This window comes from Cervus elaphus, chromosome 19, assembly GCF_910594005.1.
Source record: "Cervus elaphus chromosome 19, mCerEla1.1, whole genome shotgun sequence".
Classification (NCBI taxonomy): Eukaryota; Metazoa; Chordata; class Mammalia; order Artiodactyla; family Cervidae; genus Cervus; species Cervus elaphus.
The window spans coordinates 44,391,957-44,405,598 of record NC_057833.1 but is presented as its reverse complement, the minus strand read 5'-3'; the positions used below and the strand labels follow the sequence as shown (position 1 = coordinate 44,405,598).

Here is a 13,642-nt window from a genome sequence, read left to right as displayed (position 1 = left end):
TAAAGAAAAAAGACAAATTACCAATTCACTTAAAGTTTTTTCCTTCTCCTCCATGGTTTATTGACAGTAAAAAATGAAAATGACCCTTTCCATTCACCTGGTATCACCAACCACCTTTTGCACATCAAATATTTATTGACCCTCATTGTGCAGAGCAAAAATACTATAGTAGTTCTTACCCATTGTTCTGAAGAGCCAACTTAGAGATAAAAATTAAAGATGAATTCATATTAATAATAAATGATAACTAAAATTCAATAAAAAGGTGGAATCCTAACAGGAAAATTTAGAGAAAATTGGGAGACCATCTACACCAGTGGTTTTTCTAAAATTTTCTTTAGCTTCAAAAACTCCTCACATAAAAATTTAATTGGCAGTCCACTACATCAAATGAAAGTCACTTCCTAATTGAAACAGTTGATGTCCAGAGAGGATTAGACTGGCCTGCAAGTCCAAACCAGTTCATGGGGTTCATTAGGTCTAGTCTTCTTATCTTGACACAACAGGAAAGGTTGTGTTTTCCTGTTGAATTGCAGGCTTCATTTTTCATTTTACAATGCTGTGAATAGACTCTAGAGATTTTAAACCCTGCATCCTAACTCATGCATCCTGGTCTTGTCTTCAGTTGCCAATAAGCTATCCAACCAGCACTATTCTTCTCAGGATTTAGCATACGTATCCATGATCCAGGGCTTCCCTGGTGGCTCAGAGGATAAAGCACCTGCCTGTGATGTGGGAGACCCAGGTTCGATCCCTGGGTCGGGAAGATCCCCTTACTGGATTTAGTGGAAAATATTTATATCCTAAAGCATTTCAAATGGGACTGGGATGGAATCAAGGTGAAAGGGTAGATTGCTTAGATGGCACTAGGGAAGGTGCAATACTAGTATGATTGAAGAAATATAAAGCTGTAGCTCAACCTTATACCATATTCAAACGTGGGCTCCAGACAGATTAAGGATCTAAATGCTAACAATACAACTATACAGTTATTAAAAGAGTATGTAGGATATATTTGCCAACAAAGGTCTGTCTTCAAGGCTATGGTTTTTCCAGTGGTCATGTATGGATGTGAGAGTTGGACTGTGAAGAAAGCTGAGCGCTGAAGAATTGATGCTTTTGAACTGTGGTGTTGGAGAAGACTCTTGAGAGTCCCTTGGACAGCAAGGAGATCCAACCAGTCCATCCTAAAGGAGATCAGTCCTGGGTGTTCATTGGAAGGACGGGTGCTGAAGCTGAAACTCCAATACTTTGGCCACCTCATGTGAAGAGTTGACTCATTGGAAAAGACCCAGATGCTGGGAGGGACTGGGGGCAGGAGAAGAAGGGGACGACAGAGGATGAGATGGCTGCATGGCGTCACCGACTTGACGGACATGAGTTTGAGTAAACTCCGGGAGTTTGTGATGGACAGGCCTGGCGTGCTGCAATTCATAGGGTCGCAAAGTGTCGGACACAACTGAGTGACTGAACTGAACTGAACTGAGGATATATTTGTGAAAGACAAAGAAAGTCTTCCAAAGGGACATCCCAAAGTACAGACCATAAAGTTAAAAGCTGATGGATTTGACACCATCAAAGTTAAGTATTCCAGCTCAGTAAAAGACACAATAGCAGAGGACAGATGGAAAAATGTATTTGTGACATCTGTAACGGTCAAGAGATTAATATCTAGACGATGTAAGAACTCCTACAAAATCAACAAAAAAGAAACAGAAGAACAAATAGAAAACTGTTCAAAGGGTGTGAAAAGGTAATTGGTAAGAAAGAAAGACCTTAAGTAGGTCATTTAAGAATGAAAGGAAGAGATGTTAATAATCAGAAGAATGCAAGCTATAGCAATGCAGTTCCACTTTACACGCACCAAAACGGCAAAATAAGAGAGGAAGATAATACCAAACGTTGACAAAGATTTGAGGAGATGGGAACACTCAGGCACTGCAGGTTTTAGCATAAAACATATAACCTTGTGGAAAGGAATCTGGTAATGCTGAGTCAAATTAAGATGGGTGTATCCCGTGACCCAACAATCCCACTAATGAGTGTACTCAGAGAATTTCTCCCATGAGTTCATCAGGGGGTATGTGAAATGATGTCAACTGTTGCATTGTTTGCAGTATCAAAATATGTTACCTAGTATCCACAGAGGTGATAGTCGCTCAGCCATGTCCAACTCTTTGTGACCCCAGGCTCCTCTGTCTATGGGATTCTCCACACAAGAATACTGCAGTGGGTTGCCATTTGCATCTCCAGGGGAATCTTCCTGACCCAGGTCTCCCACTTTGCAGGCAGATTCTTCACCATCTTTGCCACCAGGGGAATAGATAAGTAAAACATAGCTAATACTCTGGACTACTAGGCCGTGGTCAGGCTTCCCATGTGACTCTGTGGTAAAGAGTCCACCTGCCAATGCAGAAGATGCAGTTTCAATCCCCAGGTCAGGAAAATCCCCTGGAGGAGGGCATGGCAACCCACTCCAATATTCCTGCAGGGATAATCAAATGGGCAGAGGAACCGGTGGACTACAATCCACGGAGCTCTAAAGAGCCAGACACAGCTGAGCACAAGCACAAGCCTATCCTGTGAGCGGGACACCTGGGCTCACATCCTGACTCGGCCTCTCACTTGCACATCACACTTGTCCAGGATGCTCTTCTCTAGATTTCCTAGAACCTTAGACTTTTTAGATCTAGAATCTTAGAAAGATATCTAAATTCTTTTCCAGCTTTGTGCTTCAAGTTCTCTATTCTTCCTTACCAATCAATAATCTCTATAATATAAGGAACAATAAAAATCATATCATCCATTTCAGAACATTTTTACTAACATTGAAGAATAACCTAACTTATAAGAAATGTCTTTGGCTGAAGGTGTGTTTTTATACACCTGGCTGAAAGAGTGACATCGTTTCTTTAAATGTGCAGGCATTACCATATTAACACAACTATTACCCTTTCCGTGGATCAAGAACAAAGGAAGCTAAAAAAAAAAAAAAAGACAAATAATATTCAGGAAGATCAGAGGTGCTGTAAAAGCAAAGAGTGCTTTTTTAATAACCCGAGCCTGCTGGATTACAATGATGATGATGATATGACAGTGATGCTGGCAGTGATAATGACTACGAGAGTAACCCAGAAAACCATCAATCCAGAAGAGTTTCATCTTCTCTCTGAACATCTAGTCCATAGAGATAACTAGGCTTCTCTAGTCCATTGAGATAACTAGGCTTCTCTAGCTGACTCAAGATTCCTTTGGCGCCTACTTTAATTTACTCTGAAACATACCCTTGAGATGAGAGATGGAAAGTATTATAAAATGAAGGTCACCTTATAGAACTGTGGACTACATTTACAAAACAAAATAGCAAAATGGAAAAACACACACTGTCATAGAAAATCTATTCTGCATTGTGCTAGAAAAATCCTTTTGCCCTTTTAAGAGCTTATTAGAATGCAACAGCACTCATTTCAACCAATTAATATTTTGGCTATGAATAGGAAAATGTGTGTGAATGGCCAGTCCAGTACAAACTAAAACATTTGCATAACATCAGCCCTTTCTTTGGCTGTGTAATTAATCATTGGGGATTATCCATTTGTAAGCATAATTTTTCACTGTCAGGAGAAATTATGTTTTATTTATTGAAACACTCTAAATCATAATTACAGCTATCATTTATTGAGCACCAACTAAGTGCCAGGTATTCCATATATAATTGCTATGCTCACCACAATATTATAAAGTGACTATTACTATGCATGTTTTTAGGATTAGGAAACTGAAGTTCCGAGAGGGTAATTAACTTGTTCAAGATGATAAGTACTTCAAAGCTAAGTCTGACTGTCCACGAAGCTCATGTTCTTTTTACCATGCTATATAGACTCCACTAAAGATTTTTTTTTCTGAAAATTGAGACCCTATGTTATTGACAGCTAATGTTTATTGTGTGCTTACTATACACCACTACACATACAACTTTACATATGTTGCCCCATTCAGTTTACCAAATATCCCTCTGAAACGTGGATACTCATATGTATGTGAGGTTATGAGAAAACTGGTATGTAAAGAAAGTACCTAGTCCAATACCACATGCCCAGAAAACAACGGAATCTGGACTCAAGGTCTCAGTATCAGTCATATTTTTCTTAATTTTATTTGTTAAAATTACATGTAACAAAACTGACCTTGGTGTACAGTTCCATAAATTCTAACATATGAATACATTTCTACCACCACTACTATAACTGGTATACAGAACAGTTCCATTGCCCTGAAAAACTCCCTCCTGTTCGCAGCCACACCTTCATCCCTCACCAGCCCCTGCACTTCCTGATCTGGTCCCTGTCACTATAGTCTTGTCTTTTTGAGAATGTGATATGAATGAAATCAGGCAACACAGAACCCTTCAAAGAGGCATCTCTCAGTATAAGGTCTTTGAGTTCTATCCGTGTTTCCCTTTCCGTTCCTTTTTACCACTGAGTCGTTTTCCATCATATGGATACACTCCATTTGTTTATCCATTCATCTGTTGAAAGAAATTTGGATTGTTTTCAGCTGGAAGTGGTTATGAATAGAGTTGCTATAAACATTTATGTACAGGTTTTCATGTGAACATAAGTTTTCATCTTCTCAGAGTAAACACCTAGAAGTGGATTGTTGAGTCATATGGCAAGTGTTTGCTTAATATTATAAGAAACTGCTAAACTATTTTCCAAAATGGCTGTACAATTTTTGCCTTCTCTACAACAGTGCAAGAGAGTTTTGGTTTTTCCACAAACTCATCAAGACTTGGTAAAGTTATTTGCTGTTTTTCTAAATTTTTTAAATTTTAGCTATTCTCATAGCTGTACAATGGTAACTCATGGTGGTTTAATTTTCATTTTCCTATTGTATCCCTTTATGTGCTTTTTTGTCACTCTTATTTCCTCTCTAGCAAAGTGTTGGTTCAATATTTTTGCCCATTTTTTAAATTAAATTGTTTATTTTCTTAAAATTGAGTTTACATAGTAGAAATAGAAGTATTTTGTCAGGAATAAGATTTACAAATATTTTTATTCAGTCAAATGGGACTTACAAATATTTTCATTTATTCATTTGTTTTTCATTATCTTAATAGTGTCTTTCATCAAGTATGAGATTTTAATTTTGATGAAGTCCAATTTATTTAATATATCAATTTTTTTTATGGATCAGGTGTTTGGTGTCATGTTGAAGATCTCTCCGACTGAGGGTAAGAGAAAGAGAGAGAGAGACAAGAAGATGCTAGTATTGGCTTTGAGGATGGAGTAAAGGGTCTTGAGCCAAGGAATCTTTTGGAAGCTGAACAAGGTATGGAAATACTTTCTCCCCTAGAACTTCCAGAAGGATTGCAGCCCTGCTAACACCTTGATTTTAGCCCAACAAAACCCAGATTTCTGATCTCCAGAAACATTAAGATAACAACACAAAAAAAGACCCTGTTAACTCCAGGTCAAAAAAGTATATGTTTCTATGGCTTCTCCTAAAGGTTTTATTGTTCTATGTTTTACATTTAGCTCTATGACTCATTTTGAGTTTTCTTTCATGGAAGGTATGAGATTTAGGTCAAAGTTCATGTTTTTGTTTATGGATATCCAATCATTTCAACATCCTTTGTTGAAAAGACCATTCCTTCTTCCCTGGATTGCCTTAGGAACTTTGCCAAAATCAATTGACCATATTTGTATGGGTGTTTCCACTGATCAGTGTGCCTATCCTATCCAGTATGGACCACACTGTCTTGATGACTACAGTTTTACAGTAAACCTTTAAATCTGGAGCTCTGTGTGATTCTTCAACCAGTTCCTATTCTGAGCCAACAAGCTACAAGGCACAGATGGATCAGCCTCCATGCCCTCTTTTACCTTCACTGCTTGGAAGGTATTAATAACATATTTTTTGGTGTACAAAGGGGTAGAAAAGCAATGTAACTGACCTACTTTCTAGTTCAAGAGAGAGAAGAAAGGCTATCATTTGCAGCTCTTTCTCTGCCTGAGCCACCTGGAAATTCCTGCTACACATACTTATTATTGATATGTAGTACACATTCATGCCATATAGTTTATAAATTTTTTATTTCCTTATTTTGGCTGTGCTGGGTCCTTGCTGCTGGACACAGACCTCAGTTGCAGGGAGCAGGTGCTGCTCTCCAGTTGTGGGGCACAGGCTTCTCATTGCAGTGGCTTCGCTTGTGGAGCAGGGGCTCCAGGGCTCGGTAGCTTCAGTTCCCAGACTCTAGAGCACAGGCTCAGTCAGTTGTGGTACCTGGGCTTAGTCGCCCTGCGGCACGTGGGATCTTCCTGGATCAGGGATCGAACACGAGTCTTCTGCATTGATAGGTGGATTCTTTACCACTGAGCCACCAGAGAAGCCCCCGTATACCTACAGAGTGTGCTGTGTTGGGCCCCATTATAGGCTCTGAGGAAGAACAGGAGGATAAAATACACATGGTTCTTTCTCCTGTGAGGTTTATGCCTCATGGTAAACAAATGACAACTAAACACAGAAACAGCACTGGATGACTCTCCTCCAGAGAACTGCAATTGGGTAGTATGCAATAGAGTGACTCAGGGATCTTCGCCCACATGGCCAGGGAATGCTTCTCTGGAGGGATCTGGGTGATGACAAGAAATTGGATGAGTAAACATCAAGGGAATGAGTGTTCTGGGCTGTTAGTCTGAAGAGCCGTAGGTGAAACCAAGCTTGACACATTTAAGAAACAACAACAAGAAAAAAAAGACTGATATAGCTGGAAAAGAATGAGCCAGAGAGAGCAGTATAAAATAAGGACTGAGAGATAACAGGAGCAGGTTGAAGAAGGGTTTTGTAACGGAGATGAGAAGTTGGATTTAACTCTAAGTGCCTGGGGAAGCCATTAGAGAGTTTAAACCAAGATGGGTCATGTGACCAAAGACAGACCAGGGCTCCCAGACACATAAATGGGGAGAGAGGGTAGAATGAGTTTTCCCAATCCCATCTCCAGAGAAAGAAGCTTCCTGTTCACTTTAACCCATTCTCTGACAAGAGAGATGTACATGAGACTCTAAAGAAGTCAAGTTCAAGGTTTGGGTCCTCATAATTTGCATATCACCTTTTCCTAGCCTGGACTCCAAAAGGACTTAGAGGAGAGGGGAGAAGCCAGTCTCATTGCCTTACTGAATTGGTGACATGCTAAGGACTCACTGCACATGAGACTGATCCCCAAGTCGGGGAGAGCTGTCTGCCATGTCACAGCCCCATAAGAAGTAGAAAAAGATCCCTGTGCATAGGTAAAGCAAATTGTTTCATCAGAACTACTGCCTCTTGGTTTCCAGTCTTTATAAACAGCGAATTATAAGAAAGTGGCTTAAAACTATAATACAAAAAATAAAAGTCCCGCTTGGAAGGCTTTTCCATCTAGGAGGAGTTACTGTAAGCACTGGATTGAATTTCTGAGCAGAACTGTGTGCGGAGTCTCCAAGAGACTGTATCCAATCTATTTATTTGAATTCCACTTTGGATAAATAACCACCTTTGGGGAAACATAAACAGAGCACCTCTTCCCCATTATAGAGTCACAATTCCAGCTCCATAGCATCCCTTCTACCACCAGGGGGTATATATAATTTTTATGGAGTTATAATCTATGTGATGCCTGTTTCTTAGTGCTGTTTTTGGTTACCATTATTTCACATACAGTTCTCCATGTAGCATCTAAATATTTTCCATTTTCAGTACACAGTGATACATGGTGTTATGGTAGATAAAAATAGCTCATGCTTACAAAATAATTACTGTATGTCAGACACAGTTCTGAGCACTTTATCTATTTTTACTCATTAAAAGTTTCTTCCCTGTAACCATATATAGCTAGGTACCATCTGTCTTTGTTTGGCTTCAGAGGAAAGAAAGTGGAGGGACTTCTCTGGTTGTCCAGTGATTAAGGATCCACCTACCAATGCAGGACACATGGGTTTAATCCCTGGTCCAGGAACTAAGATCACATACGTTGAGGGCACCTAAGCCCATGCACCTCAAACACTGAACCTGTGGTCTAGAGCCTGGGGGCCACAACTGCTGAGCCCATGTGCCGAAACTACTGAAGCCCTTGTGCCCCAGCCTGTGCTCTGCAACAAGAGAACCCACCACAATGAGGAGAGTAGCCCCCACTCACTGCAACTAGAGCAAGCCCTTGCACAACAATGAAGACCAGCTCAGCCAAAAATAGATTAAAAAATTAAAAAAAAAAAAAAGTGGAGTCTGAAGCCAAGAATACCATGAATTGCTTTACTCAGGGCTCAGTCTCAAGGAAGCTGGGAAGAGTCAAACGAGGCAAGGTAGTGTGGAGAGTCCATTTGAAGGTGCGTTGTCAAGCTGGTTACCATCAAATGTGATCAACTGCTCCATCTCATGAGACTATCCCCTCTGGAGACCATCCTGCAAGAAAGCTGTAAAAACTCATCTCAAATAGTTATACAAGGGGAGAAAAGAGGGACTGTTTATCCAGGAGTTCCCATCTGCTCCATGAGCTCTTTTACTCCCACACACTGCACTTGGCACATATCACACCTGAGTGTGAGCAGGGAAGCGTCAGGGTAGGTGATAAGAGGCAGGTATCAGGGCTAGAGGTGAAGTACCCTGTAATTTGCCTGCACAAGGTCACAGAGTCAGTCAGAGCCCGTGTAAGCTGGGTGTTGCAGCAACAGTGGAAATATACAAAAGATTCTCTTATCACACTGGTTTGGCTGATAGAACACAGAAAATAAGTACCTGCTGTAAACCACTCAGCCAGTAACTGGTAGAGCCACAGTCTGATCCCAGGAAGCCAGGCTCTTAACAATATGCTAAACTAGCTCTTTGATTTGGGGAGATCTGGGTTGTATTTATCTTTTCACTACACTACTTCAGATCAGGAATCTTATGCTTGGGCAGGAATCTTAGATTCCAACCCTGACTCAGAAACTTGGAAAATCATTTCTCTGTGGCTCTCCATTTGTTCATATGCTTTTGAAAAAGCTCAGGCGATGTGATCTTAAAGGTCTCAAATTCTGAATCACACCCTTCTAAAAGTCTTTGAACAGATCTACAAATCCTTAGGATGTAAGGATTAGATGACTGAGTCACAGGGTAGGGCCGTTTTTTATGACTCGTGGTTTAAATTAGCAGATTGCCTTTGAAAAGAAACTTACCAGTTTAACTCATTTACTATAACTTCCATGGATGAACGTGTCTCTTTCCTTGCCTGATCAATTGAGATAAGATAAAATTATATATAAAATATTGAATTTTTGTTGACTCAATGGATGTAAAGTAGTGTCATGAGTTTGCTTTGTTTTCTATTTTTCCAGTGACTAAATAAGCCAAACATCTCTCCAAGTGTTTGTCATGTCATTTCCTCTTGTGTTAATTTACTTTTAGCAAGTCATTTCCCCTCTCTGGGGAATCAGCCTTAACATCTCTCACATGAAAAGGTCAACTGAGATCTCTAAGGTTGTTCTAAGAATTAAGTGAGACAGTGCCTACCAAAGTTCTATTTCAAGTCTCCAAATAAATAAGGAAAGGCCTTTCCATCTTCAGCATTTGTACAAGTGTAGAAATCTGTGAGCAGGGCCCTTGACCAAACTCTAAGACATGTCTTGGTCAACCAAATCTCTTCTTTCTGGCTGGTTCATATTTTAGTTCTTCCTAAGAAAGAAGAGAATAAAGAAAGAGAGAATAACTTAAACAACCAGCATGGTGATTTTTTCCCCTCAAATCCAAACAATTTGTGATATTAATGTGTGATGAAAGCACACATCAAATGCCTTTCTCAAGGCAGTGGTTATCTCTACTGGCTGGCACATCTAGTTTTTCTCTAAGCCCACAGCTTCTGAAACACTTGACACATTTGTTCTGAACTTGTGGTGACCTACCTATTCTAAGTTTCATTCTTGTAGCAGCTGAGATTAATATGGTCAAAGCAATGAAGTCATTGTTATCATTCTTTGAAGATTTAAAAGAAATAGGACAGCACTCTCAGACATTAGGGGAGTCAGAACCTGGGGATTGGGAATCTGCAAGCAGATGATCACACTTCCATCTTGGTACAGATTTTAAAAAAAGAAAACAGGGGCTGACTCTCGAAGAACTCCAGCCTCCTTTTTCTAAGCCTCTTCATCCACCCTGCCATGCTCCTCCTCTTCACTTTTCTCTCCTATGAAAATCTTTCTTTAGAACTCAATTAGGAGACAGGAAAGATGGGTTCAAATCCAGTTCTGCCACTTGATAGCCCTGTGGATTTTAGTACGTCCCTTCTCTCCACTGAGGGTCACCTTTTCATCTGCTATAGTCCCTTTATTGATTATCATGATCTTTTTGAATTAGTACGTAAGATTCTTGAGTTAGATGCAATGCCTTGTTTACCTTTGTGCCCCCAACAAAAGCCCATCGTGGAATTTTTCATAGAAAGCTTCTCTCTTCTTGTTAATATATTGAAAGTGAAAGTGAAAGCCACTCATTCATGTCCAACTCTTTGCAACTCCATGGACTGTATAGTCCATGGAATTCTCCAGGCCAGAATACTGGAGTGGGTAGACTTTCCCTTCTCCAGGGGATCTTCCCAACCCAGGAATTGAACTGGGGTCTCCTGTATTGCAGGCGGATTCTTTACCAGCTGAGCTATCAGGAAGCCCTGTTATTATATTGAGATTTTATAAATCTTTCCTTGACCCTGAGGGTGATCTCTATTATTCTAAGTTTTACCAGGTGGATTAGTTTCTGGGAGCTGCTGTGACAAATTGCCACACACTTGTTGGCTTAAAACAACAGAAATTTATTCTCTCATGGCTCTAGGGGCTAGAAGTGCAAAATCAAGGTGTCCACAGAGCACTGTTCTTTAAAAGGTTTGGGGAAGGCTCCTTCCTTGCCTCCTCCTAGCTACTAATGGTTGCTAGCAGGCTTCAGTGTTCTTTGGCATGCAACAACATCTTAACTTCTGTGTCCAATGTTACATGGCCTTCTTCCCTGTGGGTCTGTCTTTTCATGTCTCCTAATCTCTCTTGTCCTTGCAAGGGCAGCAGTCATTGGATTTAGGGCCCCACCTAATCCAGTATGACCTCATTATAACTTGATTATATCTGCAAAGACCTTATTCCAAATAAGGTCACAATTATGGTTTCCATGTGGATGTGACTTTTGGAGAAACACTATTCAACCCAGCATCCCAGGACATCTCTGTATCCTTACTTCTCCCATCCCATAGTTTTGGACTTGTCTCCTTGCTTCTTCATGAAGAATCCTTCTTTGGAATGATCCCACTCACTGGAGTCATGATAATCATATTCATTGTTCTCCTTCATAATAGCCTGTCCCTTCTTCTCTCCATGTTTCACTGGAGCTTGCTGTCAGACTAACCTCATGGAAAGGACAGTTTAGTTATCTTCATTTCCTTGCTCAAAATCTCTCTGATGGTTTCCTTTACCTATAGCTCAGGAGCTGCACTTCTTCAGGAGGGCATTCACAGACTTTACCACCTGATGCTAACTCTCCTGTCTAGTCAAAACATCACAACTCTGCCCCACGCACAACACAGATTGTCTTTTAGCTCTGTCATCTACCCTTTTGCTCATCATCATGCCTTCCTCTCCATCTGAAAGCTGTTTTCTTGATCACAAGATGGATTATTCCCATCACTCTTGAAAAGCTACCTCTTTTCCAACCAATATCCCCACCTCACACCTAGTCAGCATCCTGCCCCAAACCCCCATACTATTTTGTACCTCGGTTGACACTTCATCCTTACATTATTTGTCATCATGCTCTTTCTCTTTTGATTAAAACATGAGCTCTTAAGAGCAGGAACTCTTCCTCATTCCCCCAGTTTCTGGTTCTTAGGAGATGGTACATTTTGAAGAGACGAAGGAAAGATTCTACAGTAATAATTTTCAGAAGCTGCTTTAGGGGTTGTGCAAATATTCTGTATTTCATTGATAGTCAAGCTGATAAAAATTAAAATGCTAATTTTACTCCTAATTTCAGATTTTCATATTTATAAAAACAGCTTCTTTATACTAAGCAAATGCAGCATATTTGATCTTACCATGTAAATATACATTAATAAAGTGTGTTTGTACTTTCCACATAGGTTCTGGGTAAGTTTTTTGCATTTAAAAAATTATGAAAACCACTGTAGAGGTGGGGTTATGTACCGCTTTTGGGAGATGAGGTATTTGCATTTCCTCTTAGATGCGCTTAATCCCAGGAGCCATGATGATGGCTGCGATTTTTTTAATCCTATGTGTGGAATTAAAGGGGAGGAATGCTGTAAGGCCAGAGCAGAAAGGTAGTAGACTTTGGAGTCACAAAGACCATGACCAGTCTGCCATTTATTAACTGTGTGAGTCGGGGGAAACTACTTAATATCCTCAAACCTGTTTTTTTCCCCTCCTTTAACATAGAAATGAGCTCTAACTCACAGGGTTGTTGAGAGGATTAAATAATAGATCTAAAATGAATAACATATGAGACACGTAATAAATGACACCTACCTTAATTATAAAGGTTAGTTCTGGTGAGAGTTATCTTTTTTTTCCCCTTGCCTGGTGAAATGCAGCTGTAATTCCAACAGCTGCTGAGAGAGTGGATGAGAAGGGCCTTAACCTCTAAATTGCCCCGAGGGAGAGTTGGCTAATGAAAAGCCACAGGAGTGAATTATCTGCTGACTACACTCTTTTGCTGAGGTACAAAATTACTTTTGTATAGATATCCAGTTTGCTAATTATCTTTTAAAAATCAAATGAGAGCTCTTTCTAAAGTCCTGGTAGTGACCAAGAAAATGTATTAAAGGAAAAGTATCAGATTTTGCCCAAGTATCAAGAAACACTCATTTCGAAATAAAATAAGGACTTGAATACTTAATGTTTGGCGTGATTATGGAGTAGATCAAATATTTTCTTGATGTGGTCCCCTTCTTTAAGATTTGAGTGGAGAAAAATTGAGAGATGACTCTGAGAAATGGAAAAATCCACATTCTGAATTAATTTGGATCTTAAAAGGAAACCAGGCTGATTTCTTCTCTTCCTAGCTGGGTTTCAAATGATTTTTTTCTCCTTTCCTGAGGTTGCCCTTCTCTACTCTTCTATTGGCATCAATGCACGTGGTTGTAGGAGCCAAGAGTCAGTGTAAGCATGCTCTGCTCTTTTCTGTAAAGATTTGACTCATCTGCCCCAGGCTCTTACCCACCCAGCTGGCAATATTCACTTGCCTATGTACTTGCACTTTTCTTTCCCATTTGATCTTTTTTGCCTGTTTGTTTTAATTTTCATTGGAGTATAGTTGCTTTACAATGTTGTGTTAGTTTCTACCATACAGCAAAGTAAATCATTTACATATATGTATGTATCCCCTCTTTTTTGTATTTCCTTCCTATTTAGGTCACAACAGAGCACTGATTAGAGTTCTCTGTGCTATACAATAGGTCCTCATTAGTTATCTGTTTTATACATAGTAGTGTATATATGTCAACCCCAATCTCCCAAGTCATCATAACCCCTCCTCATTCTCCTTTGCTGTCCATATGTTTATTCTCTATGTCTATGCCTCTAGAAGAATGGATCAAGAAGATGTGGTACATATATACAATGAAATATTACTTAGCCATAAAAAG

The 13,642-nt window shown here is 39.8% G+C and overlaps 1 long non-coding RNA gene across 1 annotated transcript; it reads right to left on the bottom strand.

The window, feature by feature from the left end:
• Window positions 1-8,272: 8,272 nt before the first annotated feature.
• LOC122675268 lies at window positions 8,273-12,601 on the bottom strand. Its single transcript, XR_006335220.1, has 3 exons — window positions 12,525-12,601; window positions 9,523-9,684; window positions 8,273-8,447 (listed from the first exon to the last, which is right to left on the bottom strand). It is a non-coding gene; the product is annotated as an uncharacterized LOC122675268 (long non-coding RNA).
• Between the last annotated feature and the right edge of the window lie 1,041 nt (window positions 12,602-13,642).